Genomic DNA, 15,807 nt, shown 5'->3' with positions numbered 1-15,807 from the left:
CTCAAGACGGTCAAAGTCTAGCTCGCTATGCCCTTGCCTCTCAAATTACCCTCCTCGTGCGACGAATCTGCCCAAAATCATAACGAATATGTCGCATTATGCTAAAGAGACAATACCCAATCGAAAGCAATCGAAAAATATCAAAATTCACGAATTTGACAAAACTCGAGCCCCGGGCCCACGTCTTTAAAAATCATAAAATTAACATCACCGGATTCCTTGTCTCTCCACGAGTCTAACCATACAAATTTTACCAAAATGCGACATCGGATTGACTTTCAAATCTTAAAAATTTATCTTTATGGAATTTTAGAAAATCATCCATTTCTCTTCAAATATCAATAATCTAAAGCCAAAAATGAAGATTTATTCATGGAATATAATCACAAGAGAGTCAAGAACACTTACCCCAAGAATTCCCATAACTTCTCGCTCAAAATTGCCCAGAATCCGAGCTTGAAAGTCCAAAGTATTAAAGAAAATCGGACTGCTCTTTCCGAGACACCTTTGAAACACTCCCGAGCCCTCGGGGCTCCTAACCAAACACATACACTAACTCAAAAACATCCTACGAACTTAACCGTGCGATCAAATCGCCAAAATAACGTCATATACCACGAATTAAGCTTTAAAATCCAAGAATTCTTTCAAATTTCATAAAACATCAAATTTTCCATTTTGAGTCCGAAACACGTCAAACGACGTCCGTTTTCAACCAAACTTTACAGAAAGTGCTTAAACCATATATAAGACCTATACCGGGCGCCGAAACCAAAATACGGGCTCGATACCATCACTTTCTAATCAAATTTCATTTCCATTTTCCTTAAATATTTTTAGAAAGCAATTTTACTCAAAAATTCATTTCTCGGGCCTGAGACCTCGGAATTCAATGATTCTTGTTCCTATGAGTCACAAATAATAATATGAACATAGTCCTTCAGTCAAAGCTCAATTCGAAGCTCATTTGCTCAGTTCAATACCCATTTCGCTCGTTAAACAATTAACTCATGTTTCGCGTCAAAACCCAATCGCGACTTGATGAAATTAGACCAAACTTTCAAGATCACTCCTATAATTCATTATCAAAATTCTGGAAGTCTCAAAATCAAATTTCAATCTCTAGAACTAAAAATGGACCTTTGGATCATTACATGCTCATAATCGAAATGCCAAAAACTTCCAAAACCTCTTCCAAAACATATCCGAGCCTCATGGGACCCCGATCAAACATGCCAACATAACTCATAACATCATTCAAACCTGTTCCAATCATCAAAACACCTCAAACAACATCAAATTACCCAAAACTCATCGAATTTAAGCCTAAGTTTCCAAAAACTTCCGAAATACACTTTCGATCAAAAACCCGACCAAATGATGTCCGAATAACCTGAAATTTTGCACACACATCAGAAATGACATAACGAATCTACAGCAACTATCATAATTCCATTCCGACCTTCGGATCAAAATCTCACCTATCAACCGGAATTCACCAAAATACTAACTTCGCCAATTCAAGCCTAATTCTACACCGAACCTCCAAAACCACTTCCTATCACACTCCTAAGTCACAAATCACCTCCCGAAGCTAACCGAACCGTCAAAATTCATATCCAAGCCCTCTAACTCATAAGTCAATGTCCGGTTGAATTTTCCAACTTAAGCCTTCTTAAAAGAGACTAAGTGTCTCATTTCTTATCAAAACCACTCCAAACCAACTCGATAACATAAGATACGGATAATAAAGCATAAAGAAGCTGAGAATGGGAAAAACGGAGCGGTAACCTATGAGACGACGGGTCGGGTCGTCACATATATATATATATATCAAATATAGCTTATATATATATAATATATATACTTACACTATACTATGTACTACGTATTAGTGCATTAGCTTATATATATCGAATTTCGCTTATATATATATATATATATATACTTACACTATACGATGTACTAAGTATCAGTGCATTAGCTTATATATATTCGATATGTATATAGTAGAAATTTAGGATTTTAATTCAATTTAAGCTATATATATATATATATAGAGAGAGAGATATATATAGCTTATTTTAAATTGTAATTTTTTTTAGAATTAGCGACCAAGGTTGGTTGCTATTCTGGTCAAACGGTCAGAAAATATCGACCAACTTTGGTCGCTATTTTGGTTAAAATAGTCAATACTTATTTTGCTACCAAAATAGCGACCAAAGTTGGTCCCTATTTGTAAAACAGGTCTCCAAAACTGGGTTTTCCCTCCCATTCTTTAAAAAAAATCCCCCAAGATCTCTCTTTTCTCTCTCACACTCAACCCCCCCCCGCCCTTCCGACTCCCAGCAGCAGCGGCACCACCCTCCTCCGACTCCCAGCAGTAGCGGTGCCACCCACCGTCGGCGACCTCCATTCCCAAGGTAGGTTTCTCTCTACTTTATTTGTTTTTTTCGAAATACATTGATTTTGTTTAATTTCTCCATGTTAGGGTTCAAAGTTATATATTATTTGTTCAACCATGTTAGGGTTCAAAGTTACTTTCTCCATGTTAGGATTTAATTTCTTCATGTTAGGGTTCAAAGTTAGGCCAACCATGTTAAGGTTCAAAGTTATATATTATTTGCAATTTTTAGGGTTCTTATTAATACATTTAGTCCAAAATAAGTGATTTTACCTACTAATTTAGAGAAGAAATTGTTTGAAGAGAAGAAACACTAAGAGTTGAACCTTTAGGATACTAATTGAAATTTTGGTTTATATATTGGAATTTTAGTTTATAAATTGAAATTTTAGGATATGACTTGAACTTTTGTGGATATGAGTTGAACCTTTAGGATATGAATTGAACCTTTAGGATATGAATTGAAATTTTGGTTTATGTATTGGAATTTTAGTTTATAAATTGAAATTTTAGGATATGACTTGAACTTTTGTGGATATGAGTTGAACCTTTAGGATATGAATTGAAATTTTGGTTTATATATTGGAATTTTAGTTTATAAATTGAAATTTTAGGATATGACTTGAACTTTTGTGGATATGAGTTGAACCTTTAGGATATGAATTGAAATTTTGGTTTATGTATTGGAATTTTAGTTTATAAATTGAAATTTTAGGATATGACGTGAAATTTTTAGGTTATGACTTGAACTTTTGTGGATATGAGTTGAACTATCACGACCCGGCCCACACTGTGCATATATTGTCCGCTTTGGGCTTCACCCTCACGGTTTTGTTCTCCCCCAATCGAACATGGGGAAAAGGCCTATGCACATGTAGGTCCAAGTCCTACTAATATAGCCCAGGACTCCCCCTCTCTTTTCCGATGTGGGATTCCTGCGAGCTACAGGAGTGCTACAACACCTGTACTGTACTCACCCCACCAAAAAGAACACAATGTCCTCGTTGTGGGTACCCACCTATCATACTTCTTGAGAGTCGGCTCTGATACCAATTGTCACGACCCGGCCCACACTGTGCATATATTGTCCGCTTTGGGCTTCGCCCTTACGGTTTTGTTCTCCCCCAATCGAACATGGGGAAAAGGCCTATGCACATGTAGGTCCAAGTCCTACTAATATAGCCCAGGACTCCCCCTCTCTTTTCTAATGTGGGATTCCTGCGAGCTACAGGAGTGCTACAACACCTGTACTGTACTCAACCCACCAACAAAAACACAATGTCCTCGTTGTGGGTACCCACCCATCATACTTCCTGAGAGTCGGCTCTGATACCAATTGTCACGACCCGGCCCACACTGTGCATATATTGTCCGCACTCCTGTAGTACAGTACAATACAGGTGTTGTTGGTGGGGTGAGTACAGTACAAGTGTTGTAGCACTCTTGTAGCTCGCAGGAATCCCACATCGGAAAAGAGAGGGGGAGTCCTGGGCTATATTAGTAGGACTTGGACCTACATGTGCATAGGCCTTTTCCCCATGTTTGATTGGGGGAGAACAAAACCGTGAGGGCGAAGCCCAAAGCAGACAATATATGCATAGTGTGGGTCGGGTCGTGACAGTTGGTATCAGAGCCGACTCTCAGGAAGTACGATGGGTGGGTACCCACAATGAGGACGTTGTGTTCTTGTTGGTGGTGTGGGTATAGTACAGGTGTTGTAGCACTCTTGTAGCTCGCAGGAATCCCACATCGGAAAAAAGAGGGGGAGTCATGGGCTATATTAGTAGGACTTGGACCTACATGTGCATAGGCCTTTTCCCCATGTTCGATTGGGGAAGAACAAAACCGTGAGGGCGAAGCCCAAAGGGGACAATATATGCACGGTGTGGGCCGGGTCATGACAGTTGGTATCAGAGCCGACTCTCAGGAAGTACGATGGGTGGGTACCCACAATGAGGACGTTGTGTTCTTGTTGGTGGCGTGGGTATAGTACAGGTGTTGTAGCACTCTTGTAGCTCGCAGGAATCCCACATCAGAAAAAAGAGGGGGAGTCCTGGGCTATATTAGTAGGAATTAAACCTACATGTGCATAGGCCTTTTCCCCATGTTCGATTGGGGGAGAACAAAACCGTGAGGGCGAAGCCCAAAGCGGACAATATATGCACGGTGTGGGCCGGGTCATGACAGTTGGTATCAGAGCCGACTCTCAGGAAGTACGATGGGTGGGTACCCACAATGAGGACGTTGTGTTCTTGTTCGTGGTGTGGGTATAGTACAGGTGTTGTAGCACTCTTGTAGCTCGCAGGAATCCTACATCGGAAAAAAGAGGGGGAGTCCTGGGCTATATTAGTAGGACTTGAACCAACATGTGCATAGGCCTTTTCCCCATGTTCGATTGGGGGAGAACAAAACCGTGAGGGCGAAGCCCAAAGCGGACAATATATGCACAGTGTGGGCCGGGTCGTGACATGAACCTTTAGGATATGAATTGGAATTTTGGTTTATGTATTGGAATTTTAGATTATAAATTAAAATTTTAGGATATGACTTGAACTTTTGTGGATATGAGTTGAACCTTTAGGATATGAATTGAAATTTTGGTTTATATATTGGAATTTTAGTTTATAAATTGAAATTTTAGGATATGATTTGAACTTTTGTGGATATGAGTTGAACCTTTAGGATATGAATTGAAATTTTGGTTTATGTATTGGAATTTTAGAATATAAATTTAAATTTTAGGATATGACTTGAACTTTTGTGGATATGAGTTGAACCTTTAGGATATGAATTGAAATTTTGGTTTATGTATTGGAATTTTAGTTTATAAATTGAAATTTTAGGATATGACTTGAACTTTTGTGGATATGAGTTGAACCTTTAGGATATGAATTGAAATTTTGGTTTATGTATTGGAATTTTAGTTTATAAATTGAAATTTTAGGATATGACTTGAACTTTTGTGGATATGAGTTGAACCTTTAGGATATGAATTGAAATTTTGGTTTATGTATTGGAATTTTAGTTTATAAATTGAAATTTTAGGATATGACTTGAACTTTTGTGGATATGAGTTGAACCTTTAGGATATGAATTGAAATTTTGGTTTATGTATTGGAATTTTAGTTTATAAATTGAAATTTTAGGATATGACTTGAACTTTTGTGGATATGAGTTGAACCTTTAGGATATGAATTGAAATTTTGGTTTATGTATTGGAATTTTAGTTTATAAATTGAAATTTTAGGATATGACTTAAACTTTTGTGGATATGAGTTGAACCTTTAGGATATGAATTGAAATTTTGGTTTATATATTGGAATTTTAGTTTATAAATTGATATTTTAGGATATGACTTGAACTCTTGTGGATATGAGTTGAACCTTTAGAATATGAATTGAACCTTTAGGATATGAATTGAAATTTTGGTTTATTTATTGGAATTTTAGTTTATAAATTGAAATTTTAGTTTATAAATTGAAATTTTAGGATATGACTTGAACTTTTGTGGATATGAGTTGAACCTTTAGGATATGAATTGAAATTTTGGTTTATGTATTGGAATTTTAGATTGCGGGAGGATTTTGTAGAAGGGGTTGATGACTTTATTAGACATGCAATGGAACCTACACCAAGAATAACTAAGACACGATACCCGGTAGAGTGTGCCTTTAATTGTTCTTCTCATTAGCAACAATGATGATGAGAAGGTAATGACATGTGTTTCAAATAGTGATGGTGTAGGTAGGAATTTAACATTTCCTAAGTAGATAAAAGAAGAGGTTATAGAGGAATTCTCTACTTTATTTTTCAAGAGGAAAAGAAGTTTAATTGAGAGTGACAAGGTTGATGGTGATGGAATGTTTTCCGTTGGTTGTGGCAGTTCCCATAAAATAGGGATCATAAGACTCTATGATGACAAAGACGAAAGGATGTTTTATTCTCAACTTTCTTCCAAGTCTGATCCGTAAAAGCTTAATGGAATTGGTGATATTTATTCGGATTCAGACAATGATTTGAGTGGCAAAAGTATGGAAATGCTAATAAAAAGAATTAAAGGTAAAACATTTTTCTTGGAAGAGTAGGATGTTTCATGTTCATGCAGAGTTCAGCATCCTTCTCTACCAAGAAAAATGTTTTACCTTTAATTCTTTTTATTAGCATTTCCATACTTTTGTCAGTCAAATCATTGTCTGAATTCGAAGAAATATCACCAATTCCATTAAGCTTGTACGGATCAGACTTGGAAGAAATTTGAGAATAAAATTTCCTTTCATTTTTGTCATCATAGGGTCTTATGATTCCCGTTTTATGGGAATTGCCACGACCAACGGAAAATATTCCATCACTATCAACCTTGTCACTCTCAATTAAACTTCCTTTCCTCTTGGAAAATGAAGTAGAGAATTCCTCTATAACCTCTTTTATCTACTTAGGAATGTTAAATTCCTACCTACACCATCACTATTTGAAACACATGTCATTGTCTTCTCATCATCATTGTCCCTAATGAGAACAACAATTGATCAAAGACACACCCTGTCAGGTACTGTATCCAAGTTATTCTCTGTATCCAAGTTCATCACGAGTAATAGTACCACGAGGATAATCACCAAAGCCACCAGACAGCTTTATGATGCCAATGAAGCAAGATGAGTTATTCAATGAAATTCGTATTGTAAATAAGAAGAAAGAGACTGATTCAGAAAGGTGGGTCGAGGATTCTGAAACTCGTAGTGTTAGTTCTATTAAACTTTATACTTTGTTGTTTTTAATTGTTGTTGTTGTTGTTGGCATAAAATGTCTGTTTAGGATTTTTGGTAAGCTGGCAGGTGGTGTAGCTGCCAAAACAGGTAGTTTCTGCAAAAAATATACCAAGAAAAGCGACCAACTTTGGTCTCTAGTTAGTCGTATTTCACTTAAAAAAAATAATTTTCTGTGCAATAACAACCAACCTTGGTCGCTATTTAACCCAGATTTCTCAAAAGCGACCAACTTTGGTCGCTATTCCATTTTAAAAAAATAATTTCTGGAAATATAGCGACCAAAGTTGGTCGCTTATAATTAAAAAAAAATTAATTCTTGTAGTTGGCGACCAATTTTGGTCGCTCATTTTAAAAAAAAATTATAAAAAATTAATAATAAAGTGACCAAATTTGGTCTCTATTTTCCAGATTTTAAAATATAATATTTTCTTTCAGATCAAAGTTGGTCGTTTTTTTATGATTAATAATAAATAAAAAGAATGTAATTTACATGTGGAGATCAAAGTTGGTCGCCAAATTTATATTATTAAAATAATATAGCGACCAACGTTGGTCGTTACTTTCTTTACGGAATATTTGGTCCTTACACCTTAGAGACCAATTAGCGACCTACGTTGGTCCCTAAGGTAAAGGGACCAGCTTAATATAGACAAGCCCATTTTGGTCGCTATTTGGTTGCTTTTTGGCCAATAAGCGATCAACTTTGATCGCTTTTTGTGGTCACTTTTTTCCGGATTTTTAGTAGTGCTTTTTGTGGTCGCTTTTTTCCGGATTTTTAGTAGTGTGCAAAGCTCAATTCAAAGCCACAATATTTAAATAAAAAGCTATGGTATTCTAACAAATATTCAATCGGACAAATCGAATATATAAGGAGAAAAATGATTGAATATTATAACTTTTTGTGAATACCATAATTTTTGAATTGAATGTGAAGTCATCTACAGATGTATTTGTGTATGTGTATATCTAGTTACGTATGCATAATTCAATGTAAATGGAATGGGGCACATGAAATGAATTCAATATTGAGGTAGCAGAAGCCAAATTAATTGACTTCATGTATGATGTAAAATCATTTTAATAGACATGAAATTGAAAACATTCATCATCCTCTTGGAGTTATGTGGATCTCGGACTAAAAAGATTAAAAGAGGGGAGGCCGGGAGGGGGAATGAGAGAAAAGGTGAAAATTCACAGTCCCTTAAAATGTGAAATTGCGGAATAATCAGATATATCTATTAGGATACTATACAAATATATTTTAAAATTAAAATTAAATAATTCATTTTATTATAGGTACCGGGTGAAAGAAAAAATCAGTAAATATTATGTTAATGATATTTTCTTTGGACATATCATGTATATTTCTCTTATGTTCGATTTGAATTGTACTTTAATTTCAAAATTAGAATATTATTGTGATGACCCAAAAGGTCATCACTTGTGTTGTAATAAAATTCTATGTTCCGAGGCCTTAAAAACTTCCCTTAGCACCACCTCGATTTGCGTGCGCAGTCCGGGCATGCAGCCCGAAAGCTTAAATGTGAAAATCTGAGAAAAATAATAAGTTTTGATTGTAAAATGAATAAATTTGACTTCGGTCAATGTGTTGGGTAAACGGACCCGGACCTGTGATTTGACAGTCCTGGAGGGTCCGTAGGAAAATATGGACTTGGGCGTATGCCCGGAGTCGGATTCCGAGGTCCCAAGCCCGAGAAACGAATTTTTTAAAGAAATTATTTAAAGAAATTTGAAATGAAATTTGCTTAAAACATGGTGGTATCGGGCCCGTATTTTGGTTCCGGTGCCCGGTACATGTCTTATATATGATTTAAGACATTTCTGTGGAATTTGGTGAAAAACGAATGTCATATGACGTGATTCGGACTTAAATCGCAAAATTGATGTTTAAAGAAGTTTTGAAAAAATTTCATTGATCTCGAAATTTAATTTGATGTTCATGATGCTATTCTGATGATTTGATTACACGAATAAGTCCGTAGGATGTTTTTGAGGTTTTGTGTGCGATTGGTTTAGAGTTCCGAGGGCTCGAGTGAGTTTCGGGTAGGTTCCGGGGTGTCTTAGGCTTAAAAACTGAGCTGTTGCAGGCTCAAAGAGGTGGAGGACCTCTGAACAGGCCAGTGCAGTCCGCACGATATGGACTGCTGCTGCGGAGAGGCCTGTGCGGTCGCACTAGTTTTGGTGCGGCCCGCGGTGAAGAACAATTCACTGGTCCGACTTCGGAAGCTTATATCTTTAGATCTACAAAAAAATTTGAGATGATTCAAAAACAAAAGTTGTATCCCTTCGTGTCTAGTTTCCAAAAAAGTAAACAAATCATAATTTGGACATTTGTAAAGAAAGTTATGGCCAAAATACAATGACATGTCACTGCAGAACACAGGAAGCATGTGCGGCCGCAGTTGATTTTGTGCGGTCCGCACATGGCATCTGAGGGCAGTATATTTAGACGGGATTTTCAGTTATTTTTTATTTTTAAGACTCCAAAAATATAAGAGGCGATATTTCAAACAACCTTTCTTCTCCAAATCAATGAAATCTCCATCAGCCGCACAATCGTGATCTCCAAACATTCCACGGTCTTGTACTGTGTTACCCAAATAATATCCGAAAATAGTAATTTCTTGTGTGCGAAATTTTTCTAGGAAAATGGGGCTGAAATTCGGCCACCATGTACTACTCCTCCAGGTGGAAAACCTTATTTATTTATAGCACAGGTTTTAAGGGTTAAAACCCTTCTCCAAAAACTGTTGGGTTTTCTTTTCCACCGGAAACAAGATTCCTTTATTTCCTATTATTCAGGCACAGTACAGACCACCGAATTTAATTAATAAGCCTCTAATTATGGAATTAATTTCTAATTTTTGAAATTAATATCTACCATAATTAATTAAGAATTATTCAACTAAAATTTCGTAATTTCACTCCTTATTCAATTTCGAAAATCATCCATTAAATATTATTTAACTCCCCATGTTAAGATTCAGATACTAATCAATCAAATTAAATTACTGGCGATTTAATTTATTGATTATTTCCTTTAGACTTTCGTTTAACTTATTTCATGTGTCGGATACCAAATCCATCGTCTGGGTTTACACATGAAAACTTATAAGTTTTCATAAAGGTGTATCATCAATCTCTAAACCGAGACATGGATTCCATCAACTAACTATTACTTCGCCAATATACATTATTATTATCCAATTTAACAGGCATATTGACCTACGAAAGAATCTCGCCTTTTAATAAATCAAAATAATAATAATGTACACAACTAATAATAATTATATCAAGATTAAGAGTATAAGTACAGTTAATAGCTAGAGAGTTTATTTTATTAAGCCAGTATAAAATACTTATCTCTACTTGGTCCGTTCAATACATACAAAATGTACTAGCACAAGAAGTTGGAATTAAACTATGAAACCAAAAAGGTCATCACTTGTGTTGCAAGTGAATTCAGTATTTTGAGGCCTAAAAACCTCCCTTTTACCTGTGACGACCCGGCCCGTCGTCACGTGAGTTACTGCCCCGTTTTCCCCATTTTATGCTTCTTCATGTTTCGTTATCGGTATTCGGTGTGTTAGAGTTAAATCGGATTGGTTTTGATAGGAAATGAGACACTTAGTCTCTTTAAGGAAGGCTTGTTTTGGAAAAGTCAACCGGATGTTGACTATTGAGTTAGAGGGCTCGGATGTGATTTTCGGTGATTCGGTTAGCTTCGGGGGTTGATATGTGGCTTAGGAGTGTGATCGGAATTGATTTTGGAGGTCCGGAGTAGAATTAGGCTTGAATTGGCAAAGTTAGTATTTTGGCGAATTCCGGTTGGTAGGTGAGATTTTGATACGGGGGTCGGAATAGAATCCCGAGAGTTGCAGTAGCTTCGTTAGGTGATTTTGGATGTGTGTGCAAAATTTCAGATCATTCGGAGGTGTTTTGGTCGGGTTTTTGATCAAATGCGTATTGCAGAAGTTTTTAAGAAATTTAGGCTTGAATCTGATGTAATTTGATGGGTTTGGTGTTGTTTGTGGGGTTTTGATGATTGGAACAAGTTTGAATGATGTTTTAGGACGGGTTGGCACTTTTGGTTGAGGTCTCGGGGGCCTCGGGGTGATTTCGAATGGTCAAACGGACCAATTCTAACCTTTGGAAGTTGCAGATTTTTCAGCTGAAGTGTTGCAGACATTTGTTCTATGCGATTGCAGGAGTACATGTGACGACCCGGCCAGTCGTCACGTGAGTTACTGCCTCGTTTCCCCCATTGTATGCTTCTTCATGTTTCGTTATCGGTATTCGGTGTGTTAGAGTTAAATCGGATTGGTTTTGATAGGAAATGAGACACTTAGTCTCTTTAAGGAAGGCTTGTTTTGGAAAAGTCAACCGGATGTTGACTATTGAGTTAAAGGGATCGGATGTGATTTACGGTGATTCGGTTAGCTTCGGGGATTGATATGTGGCTTAGGAGTGTGATGGGAATTGATTTTGGAGGTCCGGAGTAGAATTAGGCTTGAATTGGCGAAGTTAGTATTTTGGCGAATTCTGGTTGGTAGGTGAGATTTTGATACGGGGGTCGGAATGGAATTCTGAGAGTTGCAGTAGCTTCGTTAGGTGATTTTGGATATGTGTGCAAAATTTCAGATCATTCGGAGGTCTTTTGGTCAGGTTTTTTATCAAATGCGTATTGCATAAGTTTTTAAGAAATTTAGGCTTGAATTCGATGTAATTTGATGGTTTTGGTGTTGTTTGTGGGGTTTTGATGATTGGAACAAGTTTGAATGATGTTTTAGGACGGGTTGGCACTTTTGGTTGAGGTCTCGGGGGCCTCGGGGTGATTTCGGATGGTCAAACGGACCAATTCTAACCTTTGGAAGTTGCAGATTTTTCAGCTGATGTGTTGAAAATATTTGTTCTCTATGATCGCAGGAGTACAATTGCGATCGCATAGAAGGATTTTTAGGGGCTGTTTGGTTGTTCAATGCGATCGCACAGTGTTGTCTAGTAAGGCACTGCGATCGCATAGGGCCTGTTGCGATCGCATAGGTTAATTTGAGACCATGGAATTTTTGGTCTATGCGATCGCAGAGGTCTGGATGCGATCACATAGAAGAAATTTGGGCTGGACATAAGGGTTTTTAATAGCATTTTATCCGCGAGCCTAAGTCTATTTCCTCCATTTTAGATCATCCTTGAGAGCTTTTGGACGAGGATTAAAGAGGGTTTCGACTGGGATTGATTGGAGGTGAGTCTTATGACCTAAAAACATCATTTAATTGTAGATTCAACATCTAAATTCATGAAAATTTGATTAAAAGGGAAGGATTAGGGCTTGACTTTTGAAATAGAAATGTGGGGTTTGAGGGAGCATTTGAGCTCGGATTTTGGTAAATTTGATATGTATAGTCTCGTGGAGAGATAAGGAATCCGGTGATGTGAATTTTCTAATTTTTCGAGAAGTGGGCCCGGGGCTCGAGTTTTGCCAACTTCGTGATTTTCGATATTTTTTGAGTCTTTTCGATTGGGTTGTATTCCCTTAGCCTATAGTAACGTATTACTTGTGGTTTTGACCAGATTCGACACTCGACGAGGTTTATTTGCAAGGCAAGGGAGTAGCGAGCTAGGATTTCGGCGTGCTTGAGGTGAGTAATGGTTATAAATGATGATCTGAGGGTTTGAAACCCCGGGTTTGCACAACATGGTGCTATGTTGAGATGAGACACACGTTGTATAATGAGCGTGGGGTTTGTTACTACTGGGGTTTTGGACTCGGTCCATCCCATTTGATGACCCTACTGTACTTTTGACTGAGACTTAATTAATATCATTATATTATGGGCTAGTTGCCATGTTTGGGGCCTTGTGCCGATCTGTAGAACCCTTAGGGGGCATTTGTATTGGTTGACCTCACTTTTCTTGTCGAAATCATACCCTCAGTCATGTTCTTAACTGATAAACATAATATGAACCAGCTTTAGAAATTGTTAAATCCTAATGAGAGTAACGTGAGGGTTGAGAACCCCGTCTTATCTTAGTGTGCCCGAGAGGCCAAGTCTATATTGACTGAGAGGGGTCGAGAACCCCATTGTGAGGTATTTAATATGCTATGGATCGGGCTGCACGCCGCAGTAGTATATTATATGGATCGAACTGCACGCCGCAGTAGTATATTATATGGGTGGGACTGCACGCCGCAGTAGTTTAGCGCTTGGGCTGAAGGAGCCCCTCCAGAGTCTGCACACCCCTAGTGAGTGCAGTCGACTATTCTTGGATCGGGCTGCACGTCGCAGCAGTATATATATATATATATATATATATATATATGGATCGGGCTGCACGCCGCAGCAGTATATATATTTATGCGGATCGGGCTGCACGCCGCAGCAGTGTATATATATATATATATATATATATATTATATATATATATGGATCGGGCTGCGCGCCGCAGCAGTATACTATGTGGATCGGGTTGCACGCCGTAGCAGTACAAATATGAATTCGGTTATCGTGAGGAGTAAATGAAATGAATACTAGTTTAAAGGACTTTTAACTGACTTCTTCATTCAATTGCTGTTTTTGATATTCTCACCGTTTTAATATAGAACTGCGTAGTGTTTTTACGAGTTTTCTTTCCGTCAGTCATTATTTATTGCTATTACTCACTGAGTTGGAGTACTCATTTTACTCCCTGCACCATGTGTGTAGATACAGGTATCCTGGAGGCGTAGTTTGGGCTTTCTACTGCTGTTCAGCTTATTCCGGAGTCATCGAGGTAGCTGCATGGCATCCGCAGGACCCGATTTCTCCCCTTATCCTCTTTATTTTCCGCATTCTAGACAACTCTATGTATAGGTTGCTACACAGACTAGTAATAGAGGCTCTCGGCTCGTGACACCAGATCGGTGGGATTTATAGTGATATTTTATGGATTTTTTTCCGTACTGTTTATCTATTGCTACAAAGTTATAATCATGTTAATTTGGCATTTAATCCTATTAATTGGTAATGAATTCTACTTAAGGAATTGTGAGTGACAAATTGGCCGGGCTTGCCTAGCATCGTGTTGGGCGCCATCACGACCGGGGATTGGGGTCGTGACAAGTTGGTATCAGAGCCTAGGTTACTAGGTCTCGCGAGTCTTGAGCCGGTTTAGTAGAGTCTCACGGATTGGTACGGAGACGTCTGTACTTATCCTCGGGAGGCTGCAGAACTTGTTAGGAAAATTCCACATTCTTGAAACTCCTATTGTGCGAACTTGTTGATCTGAATGATAAACTCCTGTTATTCGATTCTCTCACAGATGGCGAGGACTCGCGCTACCGGACGAGGTGGACGACCACCAGTGCCACCCACTGAGGCCACCAGAGGCCGTGGACGCGGTCGTGGACGTGGTAGAGGCAGAGCAGCGAGGGCAGCACCTGTTGACCCACCAACTGCCCCGGCTCCGAATCAGGCTCCAGCTATGGATGCTCCAACAGCATCAGTTCAGGAACCAGTTGTGCCTATCGTGGTTCCAGGTCTTTAGGAGGCCTTGGCACAGATCTTATCAGTTTGCACAGGCCTGGCTCAGGCAGTTTCAGCCACCACAGCAGCAACTACTTCGCAGGCCGAGGGAGGCAATCAGACCCCCGTTGCTCGCACACCTGAGCAGGTAGTGCAGGGATTATAGGCTCTAGAGGCATCTCCAGCTCAGCCAGTGGTGCCAGTTCAGGAGTTCGTAGTACCAGCTATGCCGGACGATGAGCAGCGTCGTCTCGAAAGGTTCAGTAGACTTCAGCCTCCTTCTTTCAGTTGTGCTCAGGGCGAGGATGCCCAGGGTTTTCTCGACAAATGTCAGCGTATGCTTCGGACAGCAGGGATTCTTGAGTCCAGCGGTGTGGCTTTTACTACATTTTAGTTTACTGGAGCGGCCTTCACTTGGTGGGAGGAGTATGAGCGGCGTAGGCCGGCAGGTGCAGCACCTTTGACTTGGCAGGAGTTCTCCACTCTCTTCTTGGAGAAGTGGATACCGCAGTCTCAGAGGGAGGAGCTGCGTAGACAGTTTGAGTGGCTTCGCTAGGGAGATATGACTGTGTCTCAGTATGAGGCGAGATTTTCTAAGTTGGCTCGTTATGCCTCATGGATAGTTCTGACTGATCGAGTGAGGATTAAGAGGTTCGTGGATGGTTTTAATTATCACCTTCGTATTCTGATGACTCGAGAGAGAGTTTTGGGTATTTCCTTCGAGGATGTAGTTGATATTGCCCGTGATATTGAGACGGCTCGCCGTCAGGAGAGAGAGGAGAGGGAGGCCAAGAGGCCTCGAGTTTTTGGCAGTTTCAGTGGCGCTTCTTTGATGGGCCAGTTCCAGCAGGGTCGGGGTCGTTCTTTCAGGCCAGCTCAGTCAGCTCGACCCGAGTACCGAGATGGATCTTCTGGTCGTGGTTATCAGGGTTCTCAGCAGAGTCAGCCATCTCTCAGTGCTCTTCCAGCATAGAGTTCGTCTCGTGCTCCATCTGCTCAAGGTTCATTCAGGCCGAGTGCATTAGTTAGCCACTCTAGCACGGGGGGTTCCCTTCAGTCCCAGTTCCCAGCACCCAGGAGTTGCTATGAGTGTGGAAAGTTTGGGCATATGCGG

Source organism: Nicotiana sylvestris, chromosome 3, assembly GCF_000393655.2.
Source record: "Nicotiana sylvestris chromosome 3, ASM39365v2, whole genome shotgun sequence".
Lineage (NCBI taxonomy): Eukaryota > Viridiplantae > Streptophyta > Magnoliopsida > Solanales > Solanaceae > Nicotiana > Nicotiana sylvestris.
This window is presented reverse-complemented; position numbering follows the sequence as displayed.